We start from the raw sequence: 10,768 nt of genomic DNA, 5'->3' as shown, positions 1-10,768 counted from the left end.
GGGGGGGCATGAGTTGGGCGGTGCGGGAGACAGGGTTGCGGGGGGCGGCTGCAGGTCCCTGTGAGGGGCTTGAGAAGGAGGCTGGGGGGATAGGGTTTTGGGGGAGGGGCTGTGTGCCTCGGGATCGCTCCCTCTTCCACCCCCCCCCCCGTTGCCGCAGTGACGGCCCGGCCCCAGCTGTGATGTCACCCAGCGGCCCCCCGCTCGCGGGCCGGGCGTCCAGCGCAGCCAACCAGCGGCCGAGGGGCAGAGGCAGAGGTGGAGGCAGGGGCGGGCCGCGCACCCCTGAGCCCGGCTCGGCGGCGGCGGCGGCGCAGAGCAGCTCGCGAAGCGCCGGCTGCAGTCTGCCGATGCCTGCACCGATCGCGGGGAGCCGCTGAGCCGCGGCCGAGGTAAGAGCATCCTTCCGCCCCGGGCCCGACAGGTGCATCGGCCAGGGGCGGGAGCCCCAGCAGTTGCCGCTGGGATTCGTCACCTCTGGGCAGCAGCCTGGGCAGACCCGTTTGGGGCAGACCCCCACTCCCTTGCGGGGAGAACAATGGAGCAGGTTCGCAGCGCTCTGCGCTGGAGTTCTACACCCCCTAGGGCCACGGACCCTGCCCTGTCCCCTGGCTGGGCTGGACCCCCTGCGGGGTTGGGGCAGTGGGGGGGGGAAAGACAAACCCCATGAGATCTTCCTACCCCACCCAGGTGAAACAAACACGGAGCAAGCCCTCCCTAGGTGCGGGGAGCAGGGATGGGTCAGCTGATGTTATGCCCGTAGGGCTGGTTTCTTGCCACCCTTGGCGAGAACAGGAGTAGCCGGGGAGATGGTGGTGGGGTGAGGTGGGGAGGGTATAATCCTAGGGGATTGGCGAGGCAGGAGTGGAAAACAGGCAAGAGAAGGTTGGAGACGGAGAGTGTCGGGTGTGGCAGGGAGAGAACGTTGCTTCTCCTGTAAAAAATAAATATTGCTGCTTGCTCATCAGGATCCATGTAGCTTCCTAGCATCTCTCCTGCTTCTCGGATGCTTCCCCCAGGCCGTGTGTACCTGCCTGCCCTATCCAAAGTTCCTATCCCTGAAGCAGAGGCTTGGGCTAGTGAATTCTGCTGGGATCTGCTCCTAAATAATAGGGATGGCAGTTCCCCATGGCTCTTCTCTGTCAGCCCTTTCTCCTGATCCCCTCTCCCATCCTGGACAGAGTCTCAGTCCTGTGTGCTCCCTGTTATTTACCACCATAACTACATTGCTGCATGTATCACAGAAAGAAATCCAGCGAGGAGGGTTAGGAGCCAGCCATGCCTCAGTACTACCCATCACCCCACCCTGTTCGTGGCAGAGTGATGGAGAGAATGCAGAGTCATGGGGCCTGGATCCGGGGCTGCCATCCAGTGGGCAGAAGTCATGGGATCTAGCAACAACCTGTGCCTGGGTTCGATTCCAAACTGGGCTCCTTGGGAGAAATGGCATTTTCCAGAGAGGCAGAATGGGGCAGGGAGAGTGTAAGCAAAATGTCCATCTTGCTGTCCAGGTCTGTCACTGGGTTTGTTGGTGACTTGTCTATCTGCCTTCCGCATTCAGTTTGCCTTGGGAATGTGGTAGGGGCACTGACCAAAAGGCTTTTTGATGAATAAGCATCTTCAGGGGAAGCTGTGGATGAATGTGCATGTTAGAGCCGCCCTGTATGGTGGAATGCAGCGTGTCCCTAGCAGTGCAGCCGTGGTGGATGATCTCATCCGATGCACATGGGGGGGAGATGTTGCTCACCAGGGAGAGGTCTTCATTTCTCCTTTTTCCAAAATCCCAAGGGGCTGGGCAGAGGGTTTGGCTGGGAAGCCATGGCTGGGTGTCGGCCATTTTGCAGGTTTTCGAGGCTGTGCTATTGTCGTGGTAGGGCTGGCAGCACGTGTGTATTTGTTGGGTGTTAGAAGAAAGAGGGAGGGTGTGTAGTGCTATTCTGCGGTTCGAGCCTGCCCCGCTACCTGAGCTGAAAAGGTCAGATGGCTCACAGCCCACAGTCTGAACGTCCTCATCCTCCTAGACAAAGGGAAGAGGGACATGCCCCAGCTGGGAGCGTGCCCTGTCCTGCCAGAGTGCAGCTTCGAGAATGATCTTGCGCCTCTGGCACCCTGGGTCAGTGGTGGCTGGGAGCGTGTGGGAGGGAATGCTTCCAGACTTGGAGGGACAGGGTTCAGAGCACGCTGTCTGCTTTGTCACTCAAGGCCATCTTGGGAACAACATGGCTGCCTGTGGACATGGCTGAGTGCACTGAGCATGGCTAGTGCCTGGGCACGCACTGGGGAAGATCTAGTGGGCCAAATTCAGGCTCCTCTCTCTTCTGCTGAGGCCAGGCACAGCTCTGCAGTTGCAGTCTGTAGCTGGGGTGAAGGAGAGCACCGCCTTCTAACAAAGTAACGAGGGGCTGGGAGATGCTATTCCTCCCTGCCCCACTCTGAATTTGGGTGTGTCTGCTCACTGGGAGCCCAACAACAACAACCACCTAATATCTGACATTCCTACAGCACCTTCATTCCAAAGAAACCCAAAGAATTCTGCAGATTCTACTTTATCTACATATCAGAGGGGTAGCTGTGTTAGTCTGTATCCACAAAAACAACGAGGAGTCTGGTCGTACCTTAAAGACTAACAGTCCACCGGACTCCTTGTTTTTATTTTATCTACAGGTGCCATTTAAATGCAGGCACCTGTAGCTATCAGCTTCAGCCCTGTTGGGAAGCAGACTGCTCTAGCACAGTCCAGTCCTATAAGTCTAGCCCCATGGAGACCAAATACTTGGCAGTGGTTCAGGGATCAGATTGCAGGGGGAAAGCAGCAGCAGTCTTAGCAGGCTGCCCCTACAATCACAGAGCAGCTGGGTGTTTCTGCTAAAATGCCCTAGACCTGAAGAAGAGCTCTGTGTAGCTCGAAAGCATGTCCCTTCCACCAACAGAAGTTAGTTCTGTAAAAGATATTGCCTACCTACCTTTTCTGTCTCATATCCTGGGACTGATATGGCTACAACAACACTGAAAATAGGATTTAACCTGTCATCATTAGGTTTCATTATCAATCCCAACAGAGATGGATGGGCAAGATGATGCACATTGGAGCTAGTGGGTCTGCTTTTCTGCAGACTTTGTAAGACAGCCCTTCAGCTCAGCCTTGTCTCCCCTGTCCCTCATATAGCAGTGCTCTCCGGCATCACTTCTGCAGGGGGTGGATGGGTAAATGGCTCCTGAAATGCCAGGAAAGGTCATGCTGACGCTTTTATTCTTTTGAGGTTTGATAGTGGCGTCAGTGTAATACCATGTTAATTTGTAAAGGTTTATTTCCCAATCAGAAGGGCTGGATACTATTTTTCAAATGCTAGTGTCAGCAGTGTCAGCACAACGCACAGAGTGCTGGCTCAATTCCGTTCCCCTGGATTAGGACAGCAAATGTTTTTGGTTTTAGTGAAGAGGAGATCTAGGCAGGCAGAACGCAACCTCCAAAATGGGAAGTTTGGTCAAGACATCATGGCGCACATGCACACACACATTACACTAGCACCATTCTAACACTTGTAATTAATGTCAGAAGACTTCTAATTACCCCATCAGGTCAGGACTTCAGCAAGCTACTTGGTGCCCTCTGCTGCCACTGGCTCAGATGTAGGGGTGTGTGCATGTGTGGGGGGGAATGTCTGCTCTTGAATCACCAGTGCCACTTCCGGTGAGCCTTGAATTTTCCTTGGAGTTGCCCATCCAAGTACTGACTGTATATAGCTTGAGAAAGTTGACAAGAGCACAGGCCCAGGTCCTATGGCTTGCGGGACAAGTAGAAGGTAGAGAGCAGGAAACTTCAAGTACAGCTGGATTTGAAGTTCTCAGTAGGCAGCTGATTGGCTGAACATTAAGTATAAGAAGGGAGGGTGCCCAAAGATGCTCGCTTGTCAGATTTCAGACCTAATTATTTTCCTTTGTTTTTCTGGGAGTCCTCCCCCCTAGTTGCCGCCTTTGCTTTGCCGCCCCTCCCCCCATTCCCTCAGATCCTCACTTCACCAGGACACACAGCACCTGAAGCTTTGGCAGAGCCAAGTAAAGGGTCAAACCTGCAGCCTTTGGCTCCACTGAGTATTGCATCCTCAAACAGCCATTGTGTCCCATGAGGTTCCTGGGTGAGTAAGTGCTAGCCACCATGATGAAGCGTTACATCGGTAGGCCCCACGTACCCATTGATCTATGGAATTTTCAGAGCTGGGCCCACTGCATATTGAGCAAATCCCCGACGTGTCCAGTACCTGTGCCTAGAATTAGTGCTACCCTCTGTAGGCACCCACAGGACTTGTTTCCCCATTGCCCTGCCCCGTGAGCAGCCCTTCACATCCATGCAAAGGGAATAGAACATGTTACCATTCTGACCTTTGTGTGGGGGTCAGTGACTGCACATGGGCTGGGCAATGGGCAGTGACTTCCTAAGCTATTGTAGATATGGTGAAGCAGGGAGCTGGTGACATCTCCCTCAAAGCCTGTCAGTCTTGCTCCATGCATTAGCTGGGGCAGTGATATCCAGTGACTAAATACTGGGGTCATCTTGAACCACCATCCATTTGTCCTCAGCCATAGCTATAGGACTCCATTGGTACCAGTGGGGAATCAGAATCTTGAGAGACCTCATGTATCAATCATAACGTCTCTTGTCCAACATACACAGGAGCCCTCCTGGCAAGGCTGTTTCTAAACAAGGGCCAAAATATCATCAGCAGAGTGATATGCATCCGAAGAAGTGGGCAGTAGCCCATGAAAGCTTATGCTCTAATAAATTTGTTAGTCTCTAAGGTGCCACAAGTACTCCTGTTCTTTTCTCCTGTACTGTCTATCTCGCCCCATGGCCCTTGTGTGCTTGGTCTGCACTCTGGAGGAGCGGCTTTGTGTCAGGGCTGCCTCATCCTCCATTCCAGGAGAACAAATCTTTGCTCCTGGGCAGGGGTCTAGTCTCTCTTCTGGTGTCTGCAGTTAGTGGGCCCAGCCCAGCCCTAGTGTAGGTGTGTGTGACTCCACAACTCCAGCATCCTCCATTTTAATTCACTGAGATGGCAACTGTCCACACTGGGTGTGAACTGGGTGCTGGGTGTCAGGAATCCTAGCATGGCTTTCAGACATAACATTTCCATGGAACCAGCAGAGGCTCCAAGGTGTTCTCTCAGCTTCACGGCCAGCGCAGGCTGCGCCCCGCTGATCCAGTTTGGATTTTCCACTGCACCAAAGGGCGCTGGCACTGTCTACCCCTTTCAGCTAGTGGCCCCACCACACCCATTGTGCGTTCCTTACACTGTCTGCCTACACAGTGACAGACTTTCTGCTGGTGCGCTTGGTTTTGAAAGCCCTGAATACATTTGAATTCTCCACAGTGCTGGGTGGGCTAACTCCTCATTGAGCGGATAGGTGACTGCACTCACATGCACATGCAACCATTGAGGAGGCCCCTCTGGACCTGGCTCCTTCACCCTTGACACACATCTCAGCTACCCTTTTGCTGCTTAAGCGGCATTGTTTTGTTTTTCTTTATGGTCACTGTTGCTGTTGTTCGTGTTTCAGCAGCATCTGCCCTGAATGAGACTAGAACAACTGCTGCCCCAGAGAGCTGACAATTTAACCAGACAAGGGAGGCAGCGGGCAGGAAAGGCACGTGTAAGTGACTTGCCCAATTCACCCAGCAGGCCATTGACCGAACTAGGATTGGCACCTGTGCCTCCTGTCTGCCAGTCCAGTGCCCTACCCACTAGACCATGCTGCTTCTTTAATTGCTAGCTGTATTGTGGCAGTTCCCAGAGGCTGTAGTCCGGTTCAGGGCCGGACTGTGCTAGGAGTTGTACCGACATGCAGTCCCTACTGTGCAGACCTGACAAGCTGGTGACCCCCTTTTTATTACCAAAACCTCCCCAGTCCTTCAGTCTCCCCCATCAATTGGTTTAATTATTTTGAATGTTAAGATGGTGTTTTGAATTAACATCTATTCATTATATTTGCACATGTTTGTTTTAAAATTAAATATTTCTTGTTGTATGGAGTAAAACAAAAAAGTGAACATGACAGAATAAATAATGCAAAAAGTGGACTGTATGATAGACTGTCACGGGTTGGATCACAGAAACCCCCCTGGGGCTGCCAACTGATGTGCCAAGACTACTTCTGCCCCTGCTTTCCCTGCCAGCTTGGGACTCCAGCACCCTGTCTTGTTCAGCCAGACACGCCAGTCTGCTCCAACACAGACCCAGGGTCTGAACCACGTGCCTTAAAGCTGCAGACTTAACTGAAAGCAACTTAAGAAGTGTTCCTGTCTTTAACACTCAGATGCCCAACTCCCAGTGGGGTCCAAACCCCAAATAAATCTGTAAACTCATAAATTGTTCGCCCTCTATAACACTGATAGATATGCACAGCTCTTTGCCCCCCCAGGTATTAATATATACTCTGGGTTAATTAATAAGTAAAAAGTTCTTTTATTAAATACAGAAAGTAGGATTTAAGTGGTTCCAAGTATTAAGAGACAGAACAAAGTTAATTACTAAGTAAAATGAAATAAAACATGCAAGTCTGAGTCTAATACAGTAAGAAAACTGAATACAGACAAAATCTCACCCTCCGTGGTGTTCCAGTAAGCTTCCTCTTACAGAGTAGTCACTTTCTAGTCTGGGTCCAGCAATCACTCACACCCCCTGTAGTTACTGTCCTTTGTTCCAGTTTCTTTCAAGTATCCTTGGGGAGTGGAGAGGCTATCTCTTGAGCTAGCTGAAGACAAAATGGAGGGGTCTCCCAGGGGTTTAAGTAGACTTTCTCTTGTGGGTGGAGACCCCCCTCCTCTCTCCTATGCAAAGTCCAGCTCCAAGATGGAGTTTTGGAGTCACATGGGCAAATCACATGTCCATGCATGACCCAGTTTTTACAGGCAGTGGCCATTGCTACCCTGAACATCCTCAGGTAAACTTCTTATGTGGATTGGAGCCTTCCAAGATTTATTGTCCTTTAAGTGTTTCTTGATTGGGCACTTAATTTGCACATTCCTTTCTCAAGAAGCTGACCAAATGCTTTACTAAGGCTACTTAGAAATCAAGCAAGTACACAACCAATATTCATAACTTTGAATATAATGACACATGCATACAAATAGGATGAATAAATTCAGTCGATTATAATCTTTACAGAGATATGTTACAGGGCATAGGTAGCATAAAACATATTCCAGTTGTGTCATATATATACATTCATAAGCATATTTCCATGAAACCTTATGGGGTGCACTGTCACAAGAGCCAAATTCATCATCTCATGTGAGGCTGGCTGGTGCTTGCTCCGGGCTTTGTGTTGCAGAGAAAACCAAAGTGATGAGATGAGAGAGTGTAACACCCAGGAAACGAAAGAGAGCTGATGCTCGGCACATAGCAGGTCCCAGAGAATAGATGCCATCTAGAGCCAGGACATTGTCATCACAGAACAATGACATCAGCCCACAGTCGTCTCTGGTGCTGTTTAATTAGGCCCAACAATGGACTGCCCTGTACTCCTCACTCAGTCATCTGTCATGGGAACAAACCCAGAACTAAAGACATTGGGTCAAATGCTTGGCTGGTCTAAACCAGCATTGCTCCACTGGAGGTGATGGGCCTGATTCCCAGTTGGGATAAAAGAGTGTCGCTCCTCTGACTTCAGCAGAACACAGCTGGTTTACACTAGCTGAGGAGCTGATCCCAAATGCCATCCCAGCTGTGATGCTCTCCCTTAACACTGCTCTTTCAAGCAATGCCATGTCACGTGACCTCTGGACTAGTTTTCTGTGTCAGATGTGGACAGGGATTTCCAGTGCTTCTGCATCAGTTGTTTGTCTCGTAGGAAGCAGGGCTTTTGTGAATCAGTCAGGGTGAAATTCCCCCCGTGCCCAGGGCTAGTGGGAAGCCTTGGCACCAGTTATGGAACTCTCCGAATAGGGCTTAGCCCCAGAGGTGCATGCCCCCTGTGTGAGAGCTTTGGATTGGGAAGCCCCAGTAAGAACAGTCCTGGCTGGAACACAAAAAGATAGCCCTGGTAGTGAGCTCCAAAGCACACCTCTCAAAGCTACTGATTTTTAGACAGCTCTAGAGCATATGCAGGAGGGCTGGATCCCCATCCTGCACTTCCCTGTCACTCTAGTGCCTCCACTAGATATACTGGTTCAGTTGGAGGCCAATGCATGCAAAAACAAATTTCCGGGTCAAGCAATGTATTCAGAAATCTGTATATCTGATCATAGTTTCAATGTTGCATGGAGCTGAGTTGGGGTGGAGGCAGCTGTGGAAATAAAAGAGCAGGAGCAGTTGTGTCCTGCTGCTGCTGGATTGCAAGGCTGATTCCAGCTCAGCCAACAGAACAGACTGTGTTCAGTTCCAGAAACACCACCCTTGGAATACTGGGGAAGGAGTCCCTGAATGGGGCAGCTGACATTCTGGGTGTAGGGCTTGATCCTATATGGTGCTGAGTGCTCTAGCCCGATCCAGTGAAACACTGAATCACGTGCTTAACTTCAAGCACATGAATAGTACCCTTGACTTCAATGGGAGTGCTCATGTGCTTATCTTTAACCATGTTTCCCTGGCTCAGGCAGGGCGCACTGTATTGCAGTCTGGAGCCCCCAGTGAGTGTCAGTTTAGAAAGGATCGGGTGCATCAGAGTTAAAGATGTTGGTTGCTTAAAGGCAGCGGCTATTGGTTTTGTGGGCACCTGGCGGTGTCAGCCTAGTGATTTCTGGTTCAAGGCTGCAGAAACTGGGCCCTGTTCCTTTTTTGGTCCAACCTCTCCCCTTTACTCCTGATCTACATTCCCCTTGTGCTGTCTGCCTCCCATCTGAAAGCGGAGAGCCCAGCATCTGGATGGTGATAATAGCCACTACTGTCTTCAGCGCTGCACTCAGATTACTGAATTGTTGATTCGGAAAAGAGCACTCATTATGGGCTCCTCCGCATAGAGGCTGGGCAGGAAAGGCAACTGGCTGGATTTTACCAACTCTGCAAAGATGAGGCCCAGGCACAAAAGAGAGGAGATAGAGAGATTTTCACCATTGAGTTTTTGTTCTCCCGAAGCGTGCTCTTGCCTTTTGAACAATGTTTGCTGTGAGAGCTGTCGGGTGTAGGGCTGTTGCGTCATGCAGCGTTTAGGGGAATTCAGACTCGGGAACCAAGCTGCATCGGTAGCAGGGGAGGAGGAGAGGTGCCTGACGGAGTTAGATGATGGTGTGATTTCTTGTGGAATGGCTGCTTTCCTCAGAGGATGCAACACAGTTGTAAGGAAAGGTGCGAGCACTGTCGGGGTCAGAACAGCTCATTTCTTTGGCATATGAGAGTGAATTTTCCAGTTAAAGGAGTAGTGGCTGCTGACTCAGCATCTTTCTGATTCCCCCCCCCCAACCCCCCATACTTTCAACGTCTCTTATTAACTGTTGACAAAGGACAGTTGTCAGGAAGCAACACAGGCAGCAAAGACTCTTCTACATGGGAGCAGTTGTCACCCCATCCCGGGGGGCCAGGATGTGATCTTGCTCCCTTATTGTGTGCCCCAGCGGGCTGAGCCATGTGGGGTTTGTGAGCAGGCAGTGCCATGGATTAAGGGAAAGCTTGTTAGTTAATCCCTCCTAAATTAACTAGATCAAGTAGGATTAATCAGCATGCTCTGATAGGCCTGCGTTTATTTCCCAGCCATAAAATGTCCCTGTGTCACACAGACACGTCCCTATCTCAGGTTGTGATTGTGTCAGATCTCATGAACTAAGCAGGGTGGAACCTTTTGTGGGCCGAATTGGATGGGAAACCCCTGAGGAAAGCTCATGTGCTTCAGGAAGGGGCCCCTGGAATTCAGGAGGTGGCACGCTGTCCTCAGAGCCAGCGCTGAATCGTGCCACCAAAGGGTGCTGGGTCACTGTGCCACTGACAGTGCCACCTTTCAGCATCGACACAGGCCCTGTGCCTGCTTCATCTATCTCTGCGCTGCCATTCTGCTCTGGCCCTTCATCGCAGGGCCGGCTCCAGCTTTTTTGCCGCCCCAAGCGGTGAAGAGAAAGAAAAAAAAAAAAAGAAAAAACCCGATTGAAGCAGAGCGATTGAGCTGCTGCCGAAGACAAAGCGAGGCACTGAAGGACCCGCTGCCGAATTGCCGACGCAGACCCGGACGTGCCGCCCCAACAACGGATGGACTGCCGCCCCTTTCTATTGGCCGCCCCAGGCACCTGCTTCCTTTGCTGGTGCCTGGAGCCGGCCCTGCTTCTTCACCATGTGGCTGCATCATGGCAAGCAGATGAAAAGGGCTCTCCTCTGAACTGTAGTCGGGGGGTGGGGGTGTCCTAAAACAGCTGCTAGTAGATGGGGAACGAGGGCTGTGAGTGACAACTTTTAACATGAGAAACATAAGAATGGCCGTACTGGGTCAGACCAAAGGTCCATCTAGTCCAGTATCCTGTCTACCGACAGTGGCCAATGCCAGGTGCCCCAGAGGGAGTGAACCTAACAGGTAATGATTAAGTGATCTCTCTCCTGCCATCCATCTCCACCCTCTGACAAACAGAGTCTAGGGACAATATTCCTTACCCATCGTGGCTAATAGCCAGTAATGGACTTAACCTCCATGAATTTATCTAGTTCTCTTTTAAACGCTGTTATAGTCCTAGCCTTCACAACCTCCTCAGGCAAGGAGTTCCACAAGTTGACTGTGTGCTGTGTGAAGAAGAACTTCCTTTTATTTGTTTTAAACCTGCTGCCCATTAATTTCATTTGGTGGCCCCTAGTTC

General features: G+C 51.1%; 1 protein-coding gene across 13 annotated transcripts in view; it reads left to right on the top strand.

Annotated features, from left to right (window-relative positions):
- The first annotated feature begins 242 nt into the window (after positions 1 to 242).
- The window catches only part of KIF1A (kinesin family member 1A), a 188,133-nt gene continuing 177,607 nt past the window's right edge, over positions 243 to 10,768 (top strand). For all 13 annotated transcript variants that reach the window (XM_034781045.1, XM_034781041.1, XM_034781042.1 and 10 more), the window contains exon 1: positions 243 to 392. The gene's annotated coding sequence lies outside the window, so the exon portion shown is untranslated. The remainder of the gene's footprint in view (positions 393 to 10,768) is intronic.

This window comes from Trachemys scripta, chromosome 9 (genome assembly GCF_013100865.1).
Source record: "Trachemys scripta elegans isolate TJP31775 chromosome 9, CAS_Tse_1.0, whole genome shotgun sequence".
NCBI lineage: Eukaryota > Metazoa > Chordata > Testudines > Emydidae > Trachemys > Trachemys scripta.
Note: the sequence above shows the minus strand (reverse complement) of the source record. Positions and strands in the feature narration are given on the sequence as shown.